The following is a 19,185-nucleotide window of genomic DNA, read 5'->3' as shown; positions in this document are numbered from 1 at the left end:
AATTCTGCCGTGCTCCTACATTAGATGAGCGCCAACGGCCATACCATGATGAATACACCGGTTCTCGTCCGATCACCGAAGTTAAGCATCATCGGGCCCGGCTAGTACTTGGATGGGTGACCGCCTGGGAAACCCGGGTGCTGTTGGCTCCCTTCCTGTTTTTTTTTTTTTGTAATGTCGCCAGCCCAATTTTCAAACTACCTTTCTGTTGTGACAAAGATGCTTCCTTAAGCCTTTTAAACTACTGTAATGGTACGAAAATGCAGTAATTAACTCAGTCTGAGGGAGAATGTGCTAACCAAGTTTGCCAAGAAGACTTTGAAAACGACAAAACACTACGAATCGGCAGGTGATTTCTGAAATACGTCACCGCCTATTGTTGTGTAGGTGTGTTGAGTTCCAAATTTGATTTGTAACCACGAACTTATTCCTTAGTCGTCTCGTCTCGTCTCGTCTCGTCCCGCAGACGTTTGTCGTGCTTGCGCTGTCATATGGACCACGACCCGAGCGGCAGCGAGCGGCAGTCGAGCAAAGTCGGGACAAGTCGGGACGGGGTCAGGGACAGGGATAGGAATGGTGCGAATGCACTGCAAACTACGCAGACACCTGGTGTGAGGCGAGGCGAGGCGAGGCGAGGAAGCCCACATCGTACCAGTGGGCCCTCCAGCACGACACTGCCACACCCCGCACAGGCCCTCCGCTGAACACCAGGGACAAGATTCGTCCTCCGCTAGTGTCGAAGGCCGCACGCACCCAGCGAATGACAGGGGGTGCAACGAGCAGCAGTGCGTCTCACACACGCGGCGGTGCGCCCGCCAATTCGGCCGTCACTCTGCTGGGACGCCGGGCGCGCCTCCCCGCGCCGTCCTCGAGGAACTGGCGGTTGCGGAAGGAAGCGCTTTCGTCAAATGCGGCCGAAAACTAACATTTTGTGTGTTGGGAGAAAAGCCGAACGCGAATTCTGCCGTGCTCCTACATTAAATGAGCGCCAACGGCCATACCATGATGAATACACCGGTTCTCGTCCGATCACCGAAGTTAAGCATCATCGGGCCCGGCTAGTACTTGGATGGGTGACCGCCTGGGAAACCCGGGTGCTGTTGGCTCCCTTCCTGTTTTTTTTTTTTTTTGTAATGTCGCCAGCCCAATTTTCAAACTACCTTTCTGTTGTGACAAAGATGCTTCCTTAAGCCTTTTAAACTACTGTAATGGTACGAAAATGCAGTAATTAACTCAGTTTGAGGGAGAATGTGCTAACAAAGTTTGCCAAGAAGACTTTGAAAACGACAAAACAGTACGAATCGGCAGGTGATTTCTGAAATACGTCACCGCCTATTCTTGTGTAGGAGTGTAGAGTTCCAAATTTGATTTGTAACCACGAATTTATTCCTTAGTCGTCTCGTCTCGTCTCGTCTCGTCCCGCAGACGTTTGTCGTGCTTGCGCTGTCATATGGACCACGACCCGAGCGGCAGCGAGCGGCAGTCGAGCAAAGTCGGGACAAGTCGGGACGGGGTCAGGGACAGGGATAGGAATGGTGCGAATGCACTGCAAACTACGCAGACACCTGGTGTGAGGCGAGGCGAGGCGAGGCGAGGAAGCCCACATCGTACCAGTGGGCCCTCCAGCACGACACTGCCACACCCCGCACAGGCCCTCCGCTGAACACCAGGGACAAGATTCGTCCTCCGCTAGTGTCGAAGGCCGCACGCACCCAGCGAATGACAGGGGGTGCAACGAGCAGCAGTGCGTCTCACACACGCGGCGGTGCGCCCGCCAATTCGGCCGTCACTCTGCTGGGACGCCGGGCGCGCCTCCCCGCGCCGTCCTCGAGGAACTGGCGGTTGCGGAAGGAAGCGCTTTCGTCAAATGCGGCCGAAAACTAACATTTTGTGTGTTGGGAGAAAAGCCGAACGCGAATTCTGCCGTGCTCCTACATTAGATGAGCGCCAACGGCCATACCATGATGAATACACCGGTTCTCGTCCGATCACCGAAGTTAAGCATCATCGGGCCCGGCTAGTACTTGGATGGGTGACCGCCTGGGAAACCCGGGTGCTGTTGGCTCCCTTCCTGTTTTTTTTTTTTTGTAATGTCGCCAGCCCAATTTTCAAACTACCTTTCTGTTGTGACAAAGATGCTTCCTTAAGCCTTTTAAACTACTGTAATGGTACGAAAATGCAGTAATTAACTCAGTTTGAGGGAGAATGTGCTAACCAAGTTTGCCAAGAAGACTTTGAAAACGACAAAACACTACGAAAGGCAGGTGATTTCTGAAATACGTCACCGCCTATTGTTGTGTAGGTGTGTTGAGTTCCAAATTTGATTTGTAACCACGAACTTATTCCTTAGTCGTCTCGTCTCGTCTCGTCTCGTCCCGCAGACGTTTGTCGTGCTTGCGCTGTCATATGGACCACGACCCGAGCGGCAGCGAGCGGCAGTCGAGCAAAGTCGGGACAAGTCGGGACGGGGTCAGGGACAGGGATAGGAATGGTGCGAATGCACTGCAAACTACGCAGACACCTGGTGTGAGGCGAGGCGAGGCGAGGCGAGGCGAGGCGAGGAAGCCCACATCGTACCAGTGGGCCCTCCAGCACGACACTGCCACACCCCGCACAGGCCCTCCGCTGAACACCAGGGACAAGATTCGTCCTCCGCTAGTGTCGAAGGCCGCACGCACCCAGCGAATGACAGGGGGTGCAACGAGCAGCAGTGCGTCTCACACACGCGGCGGTGCGCCCGCCAATTCGGCCGTCACTCTGCTGGGACGCCGGGCGCGCCTCCCCGCGCCGTCCTCGAGGAACTGGCGGTTGCGGAAGGAAGCGCTTTCGTCAAATGCGGCCGAAAACTAACATTTTGTGTGTTGGGAGAAAAGCCGAACGCGAATTCTGCCGTGCTCCTACATTAGATGAGCGCCAACGGCCATACCATGATGAATACACCGGTTCTCGTCCGATCACCGAAGTTAAGCATCATCGGGCCCGGCTAGTACTTGGATGGGTGACCGCCTGGGAAACCCGGGTGCTGTTGGCTCCCTTCCTGTTTTTTTTTTTTTTGTAATGTCGCCAGCCCAATTTTCAAACTACCTTTCTGTTGTGACAAAGATGCTTCCTTAAGCCTTTTAAACTACTGTAATGGTACGAAAATGCAGTAATTAACTCAGTTTGAGGGAGAATGTGCTAACCAAGTTTGCCAAGAAGACTTTGAAAACGACAAAACAGTACGAATCGGCAGGTGATTTCTGAAATACGTCACCGCCTATTCTTGTGTAGGAGTGTAGAGTTCCAAATTTGATTTGTAACCACGAATTTATTCCTTAGTCGTCTCGTCTCGTCTCGTCTCGTCCCGCAGACGTTTGTCGTGCTTGCGCTGTCATATGGACCACGACCCGAGCGGCAGCGAGCGGCAGTCGAGCAAAGTCGGGACAAGTCGGGACGGGGTCAGGGACAGGGATAGGAATGGTGCGAATGCACTGCAAACTACGCAGACACCTGGTGTGAGGCGAGGCGAGGCGAGGCGAGGAAGCCCACATCGTACCAGTGGGCCCTCCAGCACGACACTGCCACACCCCGCACAGGCCCTCCGCTGAACACCAGGGACAAGATTCGTCCTCCGCTAGTGTCGAAGGCCGCACGCACCCAGCGAATGACAGGGGGTGCAACGAGCAGCAGTGCGTCTCACACACGCGGCGGTGCGCCCGCCAATTCGGCCGTCACTCTGCTGGGACGCCGGGCGCGCCTCCCCGCGCCGTCCTCGAGGAACTGGCGGTTGCGGAAGGAAGCGCTTTCGTCAAATGCGGCCGAAAACTAACATTTTGTGTGTTGGGAGAAAAGCCGAACGCGAATTCTGCCGTGCTCCTACATTAGATGAGCGCCAACGGCCATACCATGATGAATACACCGGTTCTCGTCCGATCACCGAAGTTAAGCATCATCGGGCCCGGCTAGTACTTGGATGGGTGACCGCCTGGGAAACCCGGGTGCTGTTGGCTCCCTTCCTGTTTTTTTTTTTTTTTGTAATGTCGCCAGCCCAATTTTCAAACTACCTTTCTGTTGTGACAAAGATGCTTCCTTAAGCCTTTTAAACTACTGTAATGGTACGAAAATGCAGTAATTAACTCAGTTTGAGGGAGAATGTGCTAACCAAGTTTGCCAAGAAGACTTTGAAAACGACAAAACACTACGAATCGGCAGGTGATTTCTGAAATACGTCACCGCCTATTCTTGTGTAGGAGTGTAGAGTTCCAAATTTGATTTGTAACCACGAATTTTTCCTTAGTCGTCTCGTCTCGTCTCGTCTCGTCCCGCAGACGTTTGTCGTGCTTGCGCTGTCATATGGACCACGACCCGAGCGGCAGCGAGCGGCAGTCGAGCAAAGTCGGGACAAGTCGGGACGGGGTCAGGGACAGGGATAGGAATGGTGCGAATGCACTGCAAACTACGCAGACACCTGGTGTGAGGCGAGGCGAGGCGAGGCGAGGAAGCCCACATCGTACCAGTGGGCCCTCCAGCACGACACTGCCACACCCCGCACAGGCCCTCCGCTGAACACCAGGGACAAGATTCGTCCTCCGCTAGTGTCGAAGGCCGCACGCACCCAGCGAATGACAGGGGGTGCAACGAGCAGCAGTGCGTCTCACACACGCGGCGGTGCGCCCGCCAATTCGGCCGTCACTCTGCTGGGACGCCGGGCGCGCCTCCCCGCGCCGTCCTCGAGGAACTGGCGGTTGCGGAAGGAAGCGCTTTCGTCAAATGCGGCCGAAAACTAACATTTTGTGTGTTGGGAGAAAAGCCGAACGCGAATTCTGCCGTGCTCCTACATTAGATGAGCGCCAACGGCCATACCATGATGAATACACCGGTTCTCGTCCGATCACCGAAGTTAAGCATCATCGGGCCCGGCTAGTACTTGGATGGGTGACCGCCTGGGAAACCCGGGTGCTGTTGGCTCCCTTCCTGTTTTTTTTTTTTTTGTAATGTCGCCAGCCCAATTTTCAAACTACCTTTCTGTTGTGACAAAGATGCTTCCTTAAGCCTTTTAAACTACTGTAATGGTACGAAAATGCAGTAATTAACTCAGTTTGAGGGAGAATGTGCTAACCAAGTTTGCCAAGAAGACTTTGAAAACGACAAAACACTACGAAAGGCAGGTGATTTCTGAAATACGTCACCGCCTATTGTTGTGTAGGTGTGTTGAGTTCCAAATTTGATTTGTAACCACGAACTTATTCCTTAGTCGTCTCGTCTCGTCTCGTCTCGTCCCGCAGACGTTTGTCGTGCTTGCGCTGTCATATGGACCACGACCCGAGCGGCAGCGAGCGGCAGTCGAGCAAAGTCGGGACGGGGTCAGGGACAGGGATAGGAATGGTGCGAATGCACTGCAAACTACGCAGACACCTGGTGTGAGGCGAGGCGAGGCGAGGCGAGGAAGCCCACATCGTACCAGTGGGCCCTCCAGCACGACACTGCCACACCCCGCACAGGCCCTCCGCTGAACACCAGGGACAAGATTCGTCCTCCGCTAGTGTCGAAGGCCGCACGCACCCAGCGAATGACAGGGGGTGCAACGAGCAGCAGTGCGTCTCACACACGCGGCGGTGCGCCCGCCAATTCGGCCGTCACTCTGCTGGGACGCCGGGCGCGCCTCCCCGCGCCGTCCTCGAGGAACTGGCGGTTGCGGAAGGAAGCGCTTTCGTCAAATGCGGCCGAAAACTAACATTTTGTGTGTTGGGAGAAAAGCCGAACGCGAATTCTGCCGTGCTCCTACATTAGATGAGCGCCAACGGCCATACCATGATGAATACACCGGTTCTCGTCCGATCACCGAAGTTAAGCATCATCGGGCCCGGCTAGTACTTGGATGGGTGACCGCCTGGGAAACCCGGGTGCTGTTGGCTCCCTTCCTGTTTTTTTTTTTTTTTGTAATGTCGCCAGCCCAATTTTCAAACTACCTTTCTGTTGTGACAAAGATGCTTCCTTAAGCCTTTTAAACTACTGTAATGGTACGAAAATGCAGTAATTAACTCAGTTTGAGGGAGAATGTGCTAACCAAGTTTGCCAAGAAGACTTTGAAAACGACAAAACAGTACGAATCGGCAGGTGATTTCTGAAATACGTCACCGCCTATTCTTGTGTAGGAGTGTAGAGTTCCAAATTTGATTTGTAACCACGAATTTATTCCTTAGTCGCCTCGTCTCGTCTCGTCTCGTCTCGTCCCGCAGACGTTTGTCGTGCTTGCGCTGTCATATGGACCACGACCCGAGCGGCAGCGAGCGGCAGTCGAGCAAAGTCGGGACAAGTCGGGACGGGGTCAGGGACAGGGATAGGAATGGTGCGAATGCACTGCAAACTACGCAGACACCTGGTGTGAGGCGAGGCGAGGCGAGGCGAGGAAGCCCACATCGTACCAGTGGGCCCTCCAGCACGACACTGCCACACCCCGCACAGGCCCTCCGCTGAACACCAGGGACAAGATTCGTCCTCCGCTAGTGTCGAAGGCCGCACGCACCCAGCGAATGACAGGGGGTGCAACGAGCAGCAGTGCGTCTCACACACGCGGCGGTGCGCCCGCCAATTCGGCCGTCACTCTGCTGGGACGCCGGGCGCGCCTCCCCGCGCCGTCCTCGAGGAACTGGCGGTTGCGGAAGGAAGCGCTTTCGTCAAATGCGGCCGAAAACTAACATTTTGTGTGTTGGGAGAAAAGCCGAACGCGAATTCTGCCGTGCTCCTACATTAGATGAGCGCCAACGGCCATACCATGATGAATACACCGGTTCTCGTCCGATCACCGAAGTTAAGCATCATCGGGCCCGGCTAGTACTTGGATGGGTGACCGCCTGGGAAACCCGGGTGCTGTTGGCTCCCTTCCTGTTTTTTTTTTTTTGTAATGTCGCCAGCCCAATTTTCAAACTACCTTTCTGTTGTGACAAAGATGCTTCCTTAAGCCTTTTAAACTACTGTAATGGTACGAAAATGCAGTAATTAACTCAGTTTGAGGGAGAATGTGCTAACCAAGTTTGCCAAGAAGACTTTGAAAACGACAAAACAGTACGAATCGGCAGGTGATTTCTGAAATACGTCACCGCCTATTCTTGTGTAGGAGTGTAGAGTTCCAAATTTGATTTGTAACCACGAATTTATTCCTTAGTCGTCTCGTCTCGTCTCGTCTCGTCTCGTCCCGCAGACGTTTGTCGTGCCTGCGCTGTCATATGGACCACGACCCGAGCGGCAGCGAGCGGCAGTCGAGCAAAGTCGGGACAAGTCGGGACGGGGTCAGGGACAGGGATAGGAATGGTGCGAATGCACTGCAAACTACGCAGACACCTGGTGTGAGGCGAGGCGAGGCGAGGCGAGGAAGCCCACATCGTACCAGTGGGCCCTCCAGCACGACACTGCCACACCCCGCACAGGCCCTCCGCTGAACACCAGGGACAAGATTCGTCCTCCGCTAGTGTCGAAGGCCGCACGCACCCAGCGAATGACAGGGGGTGCAACGAGCAGCAGTGCGTCTCACACACGCGGCGGTGCGCCCGCCAATTCGGCCGTCACTCTGCTGGGACGCCGGGCGCGCCTCCCCGCGCCGTCCTCGAGGAACTGGCGGTTGCGGAAGGAAGCGCTTTCGTCAAATGCGGCCGAAAACTAACATTTTGTGTGTTGGGAGAAAAGCCGAACGCGAATTCTGCCGTGCTCCTACATTAGATGAGCGCCAACGGCCATACCATGATGAATACACCGGTTCTCGTCCGATCACCGAAGTTAAGCATCATCGGGCCCGGCTAGTACTTGGATGGGTGACCGCCTGGGAAACCCGGGTGCTGTTGGCTCCCTTCCTGTTTTTTTTTTTTTTTGTAATGTCGCCAGCCCAATTTTCAAACTACCTTTCTGTTGTGACAAAGATGCTTCCTTAAGCCTTTTAAACTACTGTAATGGTACGAAAATGCAGTAATTAACTCAGTTTGAGGGAGAATGTGCTAACCAAGTTTGCCAAGAAGACTTTGAAAACGACAAAACACTACGAATCGGCAGGTGATTTCTGAAATACGTCACCGCCTATTGTTGTGTAGGTGTGTTGAGTTCCAAATTTGATTTGTAACCACGAACTTATTCCTTAGTCGTCTCGTCTCGTCTCGTCTCGTCCCGCAGACGTTTGTCGTGCTTGCGCTGTCATATGGACCACGACCCGAGCGGCAGCGAGCGGCAGTCGAGCAAAGTCGGGACAAGTCGGGACGGGGTCAGGGACAGGGATAGGAATGGTGCGAATGCACTGCAAACTACGCAGACACCTGGTGTGAGGCGAGGCGAGGCGAGGCGAGGAAGCCCACATCGTACCAGTGGGCCCTCCAGCACGACACTGCCACACCCCGCACAGGCCCTCCGCTGAACACCAGGGACAAGATTCGTCCTCCGCTAGTGTCGAAGGCCGCACGCACCCAGCGAATGACAGGGGGTGCAACGAGCAGCAGTGCGTCTCACACACGCGGCGGTGCGCCCGCCAATTCGGCCGTCACTCTGCTGGGACGCCGGGCGCGCCTCCCCGCGCCGTCCTCGAGGAACTGGCGGTTGCGGAAGGAAGCGCTTTCGTCAAATGCGGCCGAAAACTAACATTTTGTGTGTTGGGAGAAAAGCCGAACGCGAATTCTGCCGTGCTCCTACATTAAATGAGCGCCAACGGCAATACCATGATGAATACACCGGTTCTCGTCCGATCACCGAAGTTAAGCATCATCGGGCCCGGCTAGTACTTGGATGGGTGACCGCCTGGGAAACCCGGGTGCTGTTGGCTCCCTTCCTGTTTTTTTTTTTTTGTAATGTCGCCAGCCCAATTTTCAAACTACCTTTCTGTTGTGACAAAGATGCTTCCTTAAGCCTTTTAAACTACTGTAATGGTACGAAAATGCAGTAATTAACTCAGTTTGAGGGAGAATGTGCTAACAAAGTTTGCCAAGAAGACTTTGAAAACGACAAAACAGTACGAATCGGCAGGTGATTTCTGAAATACGTCACCGCCTATTCTTGTGTAGGAGTGTAGAGTTCCAAATTTGATTTGTAACCACGAATTTATTCCTTAGTCGTCTCGTCTCGTCTCGTCTCGTCCCGCAGACGTTTGTCGTGCTTGCGCTGTCATATGGACCACGACCCGAGCGGCAGCGAGCGGCAGTCGAGCAAAGTCGGGACAAGTCGGGACGGGGTCAGGGACAGGGATAGGAATGGTGCGAATGCACTGCAAACTACGCAGACACCTGGTGTGAGGCGAGGCGAGGCGAGGCGAGGAAGCCCACATCGTACCAGTGGGCCCTCCAGCACGACACTGCCACACCCCGCACAGGCCCTCCGCTGAACACCAGGGACAAGATTCGTCCTCCGCTAGTGTCGAAGGCCGCACGCACCCAGCGAATGACAGGGGGTGCAACGAGCAGCAGTGCGTCTCACACACGCGGCGGTGCGCCCGCCAATTCGGCCGTCACTCTGCTGGGACGCCGGGCGCGCCTCCCCGCGCCGTCCTCGAGGAACTGGCGGTTGCGGAAGGAAGCGCTTTCGTCAAATGCGGCCGAAAACTAACATTTTGTGTGTTGGGAGAAAAGCCGAACGCGAATTCTGCCGTGCTCCTACATTAAATGAGCGCCAACGGCAATACCATGATGAATACACCGGTTCTCGTCCGATCACCGAAGTTAAGCATCATCGGGCCCGGCTAGTACTTGGATGGGTGACCGCCTGGGAAACCCGGGTGCTGTTGGCTCCCTTCCTGTTTTTTTTTTTTTGTAATGTCGCCAGCCCAATTTTCAAACTACCTTTCTGTTGTGACAAAGATGCTTCCTTAAGCCTTTTAAACTACTGTAATGGTACGAAAATGCAGTAATTAACTCAGTTTGAGGGAGAATGTGCTAACCAAGTTTGCCAAGAAGACTTTGAAAACGACAAAACACTACGAATCGGCAGGTGATTTCTGAAATACGTCACCGCCTATTGTTGTGTAGGTGTGTTGAGTTCCAAATTTGATTTGTAACCACGAACTTATTCCTTAGTCGTCTCGTCTCGTCTCGTCTCGTCCCGCAGACGTTTGTCGTGCTTGCGCTGTCATATGGACCACGACCCGAGCGGCAGCGAGCGGCAGTCGAGCAAAGTCGGGACAAGTCGGGACGGGGTCAGGGACAGGGATAGGAATGGTGCGAATGCACTGCAAACTACGCAGACACCTGGTGTGAGGCGAGGCGAGGCGAGGCGAGGAAGCCCACATCGTACCAGTGGGCCCTCCAGCACGACACTGCCACACCCCGCACAGGCCCTCCGCTGAACACCAGGGACAAGATTCGTCCTCCGCTAGTGTCGAAGGCCGCACGCACCCAGCGAATGACAGGGGGTGCAACGAGCAGCAGTGCGTCTCACACACGCGGCGGTGCGCCCGCCAATTCGGCCGTCACTCTGCTGGGACGCCGGGCGCGCCTCCCCGCGCCGTCCTCGAGGAACTGGCGGTTGCGGAAGGAAGCGCTTTCGTCAAATGCGGCCGAAAACTAACATTTTGTGTGTTGGGAGAAAAGCCGAACGCGAATTCTGCCGTGCTCCTACATTAAATGAGCGCCAACGGCAATACCATGATGAATACACCGGTTCTCGTCCGATCACCGAAGTTAAGCATCATCGGGCCCGGCTAGTACTTGGATGGGTGACCGCCTGGGAAACCCGGGTGCTGTTGGCTCCCTTCCTGTTTTTTTTTTTTTTGTAATGTCGCCAGCCCAATTTTCAAACTACCTTTCTGTTGTGACAAAGATGCTTCCTTAAGCCTTTTAAACTACTGTAATGGTACGAAAATGCAGTAATTAACTCAGTTTGAGGGAGAATGTGCTAACAAAGTTTGCCAAGAAGACTTTGAAAACGACAAAACAGTACGAATCGGCAGGTGATTTCTGAAATACGTCACCGCCTATTCTTGTGTAGGAGTGTAGAGTTCCAAATTTGATTTGTAACCACGAATTTATTCCTTAGTCGTCTCGTCTCGTCTCGTCTCGTCCCGCAGACGTTTGTCGTGCTTGCGCTGTCATATGGACCACGACCCGAGCGGCAGCGAGCGGCAGTCGAGCAAAGTCGGGACAAGTCGGGACGGGGTCAGGGACAGGGATAGGAATGGTGCGAATGCACTGCAAACTACGCAGACACCTGGTGTGAGGCGAGGCGAGGCGAGGCGAGGAAGCCCACATCGTACCAGTGGGCCCTCCAGCACGACACTGCCACACCCCGCACAGGCCCTCCGCTGAACACCAGGGACAAGATTCGTCCTCCGCTAGTGTCGAAGGCCGCACGCACCCAGCGAATGACAGGGGGTGCAACGAGCAGCAGTGCGTCTCACACACGCGGCGGTGCGCCCGCCAATTCGGCCGTCACTCTGCTGGGACGCCGGGCGCGCCTCCCCGCGCCGTCCTCGAGGAACTGGCGGTTGCGGAAGGAAGCGCTTTCGTCAAATGCGGCCGAAAACTAACATTTTGTGTGTTGGGAGAAAAGCCGAACGCGAATTCTGCCGTGCTCCTACATTAAATGAGCGCCAACGGCAATACCATGATGAATACACCGGTTCTCGTCCGATCACCGAAGTTAAGCATCATCGGGCCCGGCTAGTACTTGGATGGGTGACCGCCTGGGAAACCCGGGTGCTGTTGGCTCCCTTCCTGTTTTTTTTTTTTTGTAATGTCGCCAGCCCAATTTTCAAACTACCTTTCTGTTGTGACAAAGATGCTTCCTTAAGCCTTTTAAACTACTGTAATGGTACGAAAATGCAGTAATTAACTCAGTTTGAGGGAGAATGTGCTAACCAAGTTTGCCAAGAAGACTTTGAAAACGACAAAACACTACGAATCGGCAGGTGATTTCTGAAATACGTCACCGCCTATTGTTGTGTAGGTGTGTTGAGTTCCAAATTTGATTTGTAACCACGAACTTATTCCTTAGTCGTCTCGTCTCGTCTCGTCTCGTCCCGCAGACGTTTGTCGTGCTTGCGCTGTCATATGGACCACGACCCGAGCGGCAGCGAGCGGCAGTCGAGCAAAGTCGGGACAAGTCGGGACGGGGTCAGGGACAGGGATAGGAATGGTGCGAATGCACTGCAAACTACGCAGACACCTGGTGTGAGGCGAGGCGAGGCGAGGCGAGGAAGCCCACATCGTACCAGTGGGCCCTCCAGCACGACACTGCCACACCCCGCACAGGCCCTCCGCTGAACACCAGGGACAAGATTCGTCCTCCGCTAGTGTCGAAGGCCGCACGCACCCAGCGAATGACAGGGGGTGCAACGAGCAGCAGTGCGTCTCACACACGCGGCGGTGCGCCCGCCAATTCGGCCGTCACTCTGCTGGGACGCCGGGCGCGCCTCCCCGCGCCGTCCTCGAGGAACTGGCGGTTGCGGAAGGAAGCGCTTTCGTCAAATGCGGCCGAAAACTAACATTTTGTGTGTTGGGAGAAAAGCCGAACGCGAATTCTGCCGTGCTCCTACATTAAATGAGCGCCAACGGCAATACCATGATGAATACACCGGTTCTCGTCCGATCACCGAAGTTAAGCATCATCGGGCCCGGCTAGTACTTGGATGGGTGACCGCCTGGGAAACCCGGGTGCTGTTGGCTCCCTTCCTGTTTTTTTTTTTTTTGTAATGTCGCCAGCCCAATTTTCAAACTACCTTTCTGTTGTGACAAAGATGCTTCCTTAAGCCTTTTAAACTACTGTAATGGTACGAAAATGCAGTAATTAACTCAGTTTGAGGGAGAATGTGCTAACAAAGTTTGCCAAGAAGACTTTGAAAACGACAAAACAGTACGAATCGGCAGGTGATTTCTGAAATACGTCACCGCCTATTCTTGTGTAGGAGTGTAGAGTTCCAAATTTGATTTGTAACCACGAATTTATTCCTTAGTCGTCTCGTCTCGTCTCGTCTCGTCCCGCAGACGTTTGTCGTGCTTGCGCTGTCATATGGACCACGACCCGAGCGGCAGCGAGCGGCAGTCGAGCAAAGTCGGGACAAGTCGGGACGGGGTCAGGGACAGGGATAGGAATGGTGCGAATGCACTGCAAACTACGCAGACACCTGGTGTGAGGCGAGGCGAGGCGAGGCGAGGAAGCCCACATCGTACCAGTGGGCCCTCCAGCACGACACTGCCACACCCCGCACAGGCCCTCCGCTGAACACCAGGGACAAGATTCGTCCTCCGCTAGTGTCGAAGGCCGCACGCACCCAGCGAATGACAGGGGGTGCAACGAGCAGCAGTGCGTCTCACACACGCGGCGGTGCGCCCGCCAATTCGGCCGTCACTCTGCTGGGACGCCGGGCGCGCCTCCCCGCGCCGTCCTCGAGGAACTGGCGGTTGCGGAAGGAAGCGCTTTCGTCAAATGCGGCCGAAAACTAACATTTTGTGTGTTGGGAGAAAAGCCGAACGCGAATTCTGCCGTGCTCCTACATTAGATGAGCGCCAACGGCCATACCATGATGAATACACCGGTTCTCGTCCGATCACCGAAGTTAAGCATCATCGGGCCCGGCTAGTACTTGGATGGGTGACCGCCTGGGAAACCCGGGTGCTGTTGGCTCCCTTCCTGTTTTTTTTTTTTTTTGTAATGTCGCCAGCCCAATTTTCAAACTACCTTTCTGTTGTGACAAAGATGCTTCCTTAAGCCTTTTAAACTACTGTAATGGTACGAAAATGCAGTAATTAACTCAGTTTGAGGGAGAATGTGCTAACCAAGTTTGCCAAGAAGACTTTGAAAACGACAAAACACTACGAATCGGCAGGTGATTTCTGAAATACGTCACCGCCTATTGTTGTGTAGGTGTGTTGAGTTCCAAATTTGATTTGTAACCACGAACTTATTCCTTAGTCGTCTCGTCTCGTCTCGTCTCGTCCCGCAGACGTTTGTCGTGCTTGCGCTGTCATATGGACCACGACCCGAGCGGCAGCGAGCGGCAGTCGAGCAAAGTCGGGACAAGTCGGGACGGGGTCAGGGACAGGGATAGGAATGGTGCGAATGCACTGCAAACTACGCAGACACCTGGTGTGAGGCGAGGCGAGGCGAGGCGAGGAAGCCCACATCGTACCAGTGGGCCCTCCAGCACGACACTGCCACACCCCGCACAGGCCCTCCGCTGAACACCAGGGACAAGATTCGTCCTCCGCTAGTGTCGAAGGCCGCACGCACCCAGCGAATGACAGGGGGTGCAACGAGCAGCAGTGCGTCTCACACACGCGGCGGTGCGCCCGCCAATTCGGCCGTCACTCTGCTGGGACGCCGGGCGCGCCTCCCCGCGCCGTCCTCGAGGAACTGGCGGTTGCGGAAGGAAGCGCTTTCGTCAAATGCGGCCGAAAACTAACATTTTGTGTGTTGGGAGAAAAGCCGAACGCGAATTCTGCCGTGCTCCTACATTAAATGAGCGCCAACGGCAATACCATGATGAATACACCGGTTCTCGTCCGATCACCGAAGTTAAGCATCATCGGGCCCGGCTAGTACTTGGATGGGTGACCGCCTGGGAAACCCGGGTGCTGTTGGCTCCCTTCCTGTTTTTTTTTTTTTGTAATGTCGCCAGCCCAATTTTCAAACTACCTTTCTGTTGTGACAAAGATGCTTCCTTAAGCCTTTTAAACTACTGTAATGGTACGAAAATGCAGTAATTAACTCAGTTTGAGGGAGAATGTGCTAACAAAGTTTGCCAAGAAGACTTTGAAAACGACAAAACAGTACGAATCGGCAGGTGATTTCTGAAATACGTCACCGCCTATTCTTGTGTAGGAGTGTAGAGTTCCAAATTTGATTTGTAACCACGAATTTATTCCTTAGTCGTCTCGTCTCGTCTCGTCTCGTCCCGCAGACGTTTGTCGTGCTTGCGCTGTCATATGGACCACGACCCGAGCGGCAGCGAGCGGCAGTCGAGCAAAGTCGGGACAAGTCGGGACGGGGTCAGGGACAGGGATAGGAATGGTGCGAATGCACTGCAAACTACGCAGACACCTGGTGTGAGGCGAGGCGAGGCGAGGCGAGGAAGCCCACATCGTACCAGTGGGCCCTCCAGCACGACACTGCCACACCCCGCACAGGCCCTCCGCTGAACACCAGGGACAAGATTCGTCCTCCGCTAGTGTCGAAGGCCGCACGCACCCAGCGAATGACAGGGGGTGCAACGAGCAGCAGTGCGTCTCACACACGCGGCGGTGCGCCCGCCAATTCGGCCGTCACTCTGCTGGGACGCCGGGCGCGCCTCCCCGCGCCGTCCTCGAGGAACTGGCGGTTGCGGAAGGAAGCGCTTTCGTCAAATGCGGCCGAAAACTAACATTTTGTGTGTTGGGAGAAAAGCCGAACGCGAATTCTGCCGTGCTCCTACATTAGATGAGCGCCAACGGCCATACCATGATGAATACACCGGTTCTCGTCCGATCACCGAAGTTAAGCATCATCGGGCCCGGCTAGTACTTGGATGGGTGACCGCCTGGGAAACCCGGGTGCTGTTGGCTCCCTTCCTGTTTTTTTTTTTTTTGTAATGTCGCCAGCCCAATTTTCAAACTACCTTTCTGTTGTGACAAAGATGCTTCCTTAAGCCTTTTAAACTACTGTAATGGTACGAAAATGCAGTAATTAACTCAGTTTGAGGGAGAATGTGCTAACCAAGTTTGCCAAGAAGACTTTGAAAACGACAAAACACTACGAATCGGCAGGTGATTTCTGAAATACGTCACCGCCTATTGTTGTGTAGGTGTGTTGAGTTCCAAATTTGATTTGTAACCACGAACTTATTCCTTAGTCGTCTCGTCTCGTCTCGTCTCGTCCCGCAGACGTTTGTCGTGCTTGCGCTGTCATATGGACCACGACCCGAGCGGCAGCGAGCGGCAGTCGAGCAAAGTCGGGACAAGTCGGGACGGGGTCAGGGACAGGGATAGGAATGGTGCGAATGCACTGCAAACTACGCAGACACCTGGTGTGAGGCGAGGCGAGGCGAGGCGAGGAAGCCCACATCGTACCAGTGGGCCCTCCAGCACGACACTGCCACACCCCGCACAGGCCCTCCGCTGAACACCAGGGACAAGATTCGTCCTCCGCTAGTGTCGAAGGCCGCACGCACCCAGCGAATGACAGGGGGTGCAACGAGCAGCAGTGCGTCTCACACACGCGGCGGTGCGCCCGCCAATTCGGCCGTCACTCTGCTGGGACGCCGGGCGCGCCTCCCCGCGCCGTCCTCGAGGAACTGGCGGTTGCGGAAGGAAGCGCTTTCGTCAAATGCGGCCGAAAACTAACATTTTGTGTGTTGGGAGAAAAGCCGAACGCGAATTCTGCCGTGCTCCTACATTAAATGAGCGCCAACGGCCATACCATGATGAATACACCGGTTCTCGTCCGATCACCGAAGTTAAGCATCATCGGGCCCGGCTAGTACTTGGATGGGTGACCGCCTGGGAAACCCGGGTGCTGTTGGCTCCCTTCCTGTTTTTTTTTTTTTGTAATGTCGCCAGCCCAATTTTCAAACTACCTTTCTGTTGTGACAAAGATGCTTCCTTAAGCCTTTTAAACTACTGTAATGGTACGAAAATGCAGTAATTAACTCAGTTTGAGGGAGAATGTGCTAACAAAGTTTGCCAAGAAGACTTTGAAAACGACAAAACAGTACGAATCGGCAGGTGATTTCTGAAATACGTCACCGCCTATTCTTGTGTAGGAGTGTAGAGTTCCAAATTTGATTTGTAACCACGAATTTATTCCTTAGTCGTCTCGTCTCGTCTCGTCTCGTCCCGCAGACGTTTGTCGTGCTTGCGCTGTCATATGGACCACGACCCGAGCGGCAGCGAGCGGCAGTCGAGCAAAGTCGGGACAAGTCGGGACGGGGTCAGGGACAGGGATAGGAATGGTGCGAATGCACTGCAAACTACGCAGACACCTGGTGTGAGGCGAGGCGAGGCGAGGCGAGGAAGCCCACATCGTACCAGTGGGCCCTCCAGCACGACACTGCCACACCCCGCACAGGCCCTCCGCTGAACACCAGGGACAAGATTCGTCCTCCGCTAGTGTCGAAGGCCGCACGCACCCAGCGAATGACAGGGGGTGCAACGAGCAGCAGTGCGTCTCACACACGCGGCGGTGCGCCCGCCAATTCGGCCGTCACTCTGCTGGGACGCCGGGCGCGCCTCCCCGCGCCGTCCTCGAGGAACTGGCGGTTGCGGAAGGAAGCGCTATCGTCAAATGCGGCCGAAAACTAACATTTTGTGTGTTGGGAGAAAAGCCGAACGCGAATTCTGCCGTGCTCCTACATTAGATGAGCGCCAACGGCCATACCATGATGAATACACCGGTTCTCGTCCGATCACCGAAGTTAAGCATCATCGGGCCCGGCTAGTACTTGGATGGGTGACCGCCTGGGAAACCCGGGTGCTGTTGGCTCCCTTCCTGTTTTTTTTTTTTTGTAATGTCGCCAGCCCAATTTTCAAACTACCTTTCTGTTGTGACAAAGATGCTTCCTTAAGCCTTTTAAACTACTGTAATGGTACGAAAATGCAGTAATTAACTCAGTTTGAGGGAGAATGTGCTAACCAAGTTTGCCAAGAAGACTTTGAAAACGACAAAACACTACGAAAGGCAGGTGATTTCTGAAATACGTCACCGCCTATTGTTGTGTAGGTGTGTTGAGTTCCAAATTTGATTTGTAACCACGAACTTATTCCTTAGTCGTCTCGTCTCGTCTCGTCTCGTCCCGCAGACGTTTGTCGTGCTTGCGCTGTCATATGGACCACGACCCGAGCGGCAGCGAGCGGCAGTCGAGCAAAGTCGGGACAAGTCGGGACGGGGTCAGGGACAGGGATAGGAATGGTGCGAATGCACTGCAAACTACGCAGACACCTGGTGTGAGGCGAGGCGAGGCGAGGCGAGGCGAGGCGAGGAAGCCCACATCGTACCAGTGGGCCCTCCAGCACGACACTGCCACACCCCGCACAGGCCCTCCGCTGAACACCAGGGACAAGATTCGTCCTCCGCTAGTGTCGAAGGCCGCACGCACCCAGCGAATGACAGGGGGTGCAACGAGCAGCAGTGCGTCTCACACACGCGGCGGTGCGCCCGCCAATTCGGCCGTCACTCTGCTGGGACGCCGGGCGCGCCTCCCCGCGCCGTCCTCGAGGAACTGGCGGTTGCGGAAGGAAGCGCTTTCGTCAAATGCGGCCGAAAACTAACATTTTGTGTGTTGGGAGAAAAGCCGAACGCGAATTCTGCCGTGCTCCTACATTAGATGAGCGCCAACGGCCATACCATGATGAATACACCGGTTCTCGTCCGATCACCGAAGTTAAGCATCATCGGGCCCGGCTAGTACTTGGATGGGTGACCGCCTGGGAAACCCGGGTGCTGTTGGCTCCCTTCCTGTTTTTTTTTTTTTGTAATGTCGCCAGCCCAATTTTCAAACTACCTTTCTGTTGTGACAAAGATGCTTCCTTAAGCCTTTTAAACTACTGTAATGGTACGAAAATGCAGTAATTAACTCAGTTTGAGGGAGAATGTGCTAACCAAGTTTGCCAAGAAGACTTTGAAAACGACAAAACAGTACGAATCGGCAGGTGATTTCTGAAATACGTCACCGCCTATTCTTGTGTAGGAGTGTAGAGTTCCAAATTTGATTTGTAACCACGAATTTATTCCTTAGTCGTCTCGTCTCGTCTCGTCTCGTCCCGCAGACGTTTGTCGTGCTTGCGCTGTCATATGGACCACGACCCGAGCGGCAGCGAGCGGCAGTCGAGCAAAGTCGGGACAAGTCGGGACGGGGTCAGGGACAGGGATAGGAATGGTGCGAATGCACTGCAAACTACGCAGACACCTGGTGTGAGGCGAGGCGAGGCGAGGCGAGGAAGCCCACATCGTACCAGTGGGCCCTCCAGCACGACACTGCCACACCCCGCACAGGCCCTCCGCTGAACACCAGGGACAAGATTCGTCCTCCGCTAGTGTCGAAGGCCGCACGCACCCAGCGAATGACAGGGGGTGCAACGAGCAGCAGTGCGTCTCACACACGCGGCGGTGCGCCCGCCAATTCGGCCGTCACTCTGCTGGGACGCCGGGCGCGCCTCCCCGCGCCGTCCTCGAGGAACTGGCGGTTGCGGAAGGAAGCGCTTTCGTCAAATGCGGCCGAAAACTAACATTTTGTGTGTTGGGAGAAAAGCCGAACGCGAATTCTGCCGTGCT

General features: G+C 54.7%; 20 non-coding genes across 20 annotated transcripts; all 20 read left to right on the top strand.

The window, feature by feature from the left end:
- The first annotated feature begins 30 nt into the window (after positions 1 to 30).
- On the top strand, positions 31 to 149 carry LOC126089998 (5S ribosomal RNA). The gene has a single exon (XR_007520866.1). It is a non-coding gene; the product is annotated as a 5S ribosomal RNA (ribosomal RNA).
- An 838-nt stretch (positions 150 to 987) lies between these two features.
- On the top strand, positions 988 to 1,106 carry LOC126089997 (5S ribosomal RNA). Its single transcript, XR_007520865.1, has one exon. It is a non-coding gene; the product is annotated as a 5S ribosomal RNA (ribosomal RNA).
- Positions 1,107 to 1,946: 840 nt separating this feature from the next.
- Positions 1,947 to 2,065, top strand: LOC126089996 (5S ribosomal RNA). Its single transcript, XR_007520864.1, has one exon. It is a non-coding gene; the product is annotated as a 5S ribosomal RNA (ribosomal RNA).
- Positions 2,066 to 2,912: 847 nt separating this feature from the next.
- LOC126089995 (5S ribosomal RNA) lies at positions 2,913 to 3,031 on the top strand. Its single transcript, XR_007520863.1, has one exon. It is a non-coding gene; the product is annotated as a 5S ribosomal RNA (ribosomal RNA).
- An 839-nt stretch (positions 3,032 to 3,870) lies between these two features.
- Positions 3,871 to 3,989, top strand: LOC126089993 (5S ribosomal RNA). The gene has a single exon (XR_007520862.1). It is a non-coding gene; the product is annotated as a 5S ribosomal RNA (ribosomal RNA).
- An 839-nt stretch (positions 3,990 to 4,828) lies between these two features.
- Positions 4,829 to 4,947, top strand: LOC126089992 (5S ribosomal RNA). Its single transcript, XR_007520861.1, has one exon. It is a non-coding gene; the product is annotated as a 5S ribosomal RNA (ribosomal RNA).
- An 828-nt stretch (positions 4,948 to 5,775) lies between these two features.
- On the top strand, positions 5,776 to 5,894 carry LOC126089987 (5S ribosomal RNA). Its single transcript, XR_007520860.1, has one exon. It is a non-coding gene; the product is annotated as a 5S ribosomal RNA (ribosomal RNA).
- An 845-nt stretch (positions 5,895 to 6,739) lies between these two features.
- Positions 6,740 to 6,858, top strand: LOC126089975 (5S ribosomal RNA). The gene has a single exon (XR_007520859.1). It is a non-coding gene; the product is annotated as a 5S ribosomal RNA (ribosomal RNA).
- An 843-nt stretch (positions 6,859 to 7,701) lies between these two features.
- Positions 7,702 to 7,820, top strand: LOC126089963 (5S ribosomal RNA). The gene has a single exon (XR_007520857.1). It is a non-coding gene; the product is annotated as a 5S ribosomal RNA (ribosomal RNA).
- An 840-nt stretch (positions 7,821 to 8,660) lies between these two features.
- Positions 8,661 to 8,779, top strand: LOC126089047 (5S ribosomal RNA). Its single transcript, XR_007520391.1, has one exon. It is a non-coding gene; the product is annotated as a 5S ribosomal RNA (ribosomal RNA).
- An 838-nt stretch (positions 8,780 to 9,617) lies between these two features.
- Positions 9,618 to 9,736, top strand: LOC126089046 (5S ribosomal RNA). Its single transcript, XR_007520390.1, has one exon. It is a non-coding gene; the product is annotated as a 5S ribosomal RNA (ribosomal RNA).
- Positions 9,737 to 10,574: 838 nt separating this feature from the next.
- Positions 10,575 to 10,693, top strand: LOC126089045 (5S ribosomal RNA). The gene has a single exon (XR_007520389.1). It is a non-coding gene; the product is annotated as a 5S ribosomal RNA (ribosomal RNA).
- Positions 10,694 to 11,532: 839 nt separating this feature from the next.
- Positions 11,533 to 11,651, top strand: LOC126089043 (5S ribosomal RNA). Its single transcript, XR_007520388.1, has one exon. It is a non-coding gene; the product is annotated as a 5S ribosomal RNA (ribosomal RNA).
- Positions 11,652 to 12,489: 838 nt separating this feature from the next.
- Positions 12,490 to 12,608, top strand: LOC126089042 (5S ribosomal RNA). The gene has a single exon (XR_007520387.1). It is a non-coding gene; the product is annotated as a 5S ribosomal RNA (ribosomal RNA).
- An 839-nt stretch (positions 12,609 to 13,447) lies between these two features.
- On the top strand, positions 13,448 to 13,566 carry LOC126089951 (5S ribosomal RNA). The gene has a single exon (XR_007520856.1). It is a non-coding gene; the product is annotated as a 5S ribosomal RNA (ribosomal RNA).
- Positions 13,567 to 14,406: 840 nt separating this feature from the next.
- LOC126089041 (5S ribosomal RNA) lies at positions 14,407 to 14,525 on the top strand. Its single transcript, XR_007520386.1, has one exon. It is a non-coding gene; the product is annotated as a 5S ribosomal RNA (ribosomal RNA).
- An 838-nt stretch (positions 14,526 to 15,363) lies between these two features.
- On the top strand, positions 15,364 to 15,482 carry LOC126089939 (5S ribosomal RNA). Its single transcript, XR_007520855.1, has one exon. It is a non-coding gene; the product is annotated as a 5S ribosomal RNA (ribosomal RNA).
- Positions 15,483 to 16,321: 839 nt separating this feature from the next.
- Positions 16,322 to 16,440, top strand: LOC126089928 (5S ribosomal RNA). The gene has a single exon (XR_007520854.1). It is a non-coding gene; the product is annotated as a 5S ribosomal RNA (ribosomal RNA).
- Positions 16,441 to 17,278: 838 nt separating this feature from the next.
- LOC126089915 (5S ribosomal RNA) lies at positions 17,279 to 17,397 on the top strand. The gene has a single exon (XR_007520853.1). It is a non-coding gene; the product is annotated as a 5S ribosomal RNA (ribosomal RNA).
- An 847-nt stretch (positions 17,398 to 18,244) lies between these two features.
- Positions 18,245 to 18,363, top strand: LOC126089904 (5S ribosomal RNA). Its single transcript, XR_007520852.1, has one exon. It is a non-coding gene; the product is annotated as a 5S ribosomal RNA (ribosomal RNA).
- Positions 18,364 to 19,185: the final 822 nt, after the last annotated feature.

Source organism: Schistocerca cancellata, chromosome 6 (genome assembly GCF_023864275.1).
Source record: "Schistocerca cancellata isolate TAMUIC-IGC-003103 chromosome 6, iqSchCanc2.1, whole genome shotgun sequence".
In the NCBI taxonomy this organism is placed as follows: domain Eukaryota; kingdom Metazoa; phylum Arthropoda; class Insecta; order Orthoptera; family Acrididae; genus Schistocerca; species Schistocerca cancellata.
Note: the sequence above shows the minus strand (reverse complement) of the source record. Positions and strands in the feature narration are given on the sequence as shown.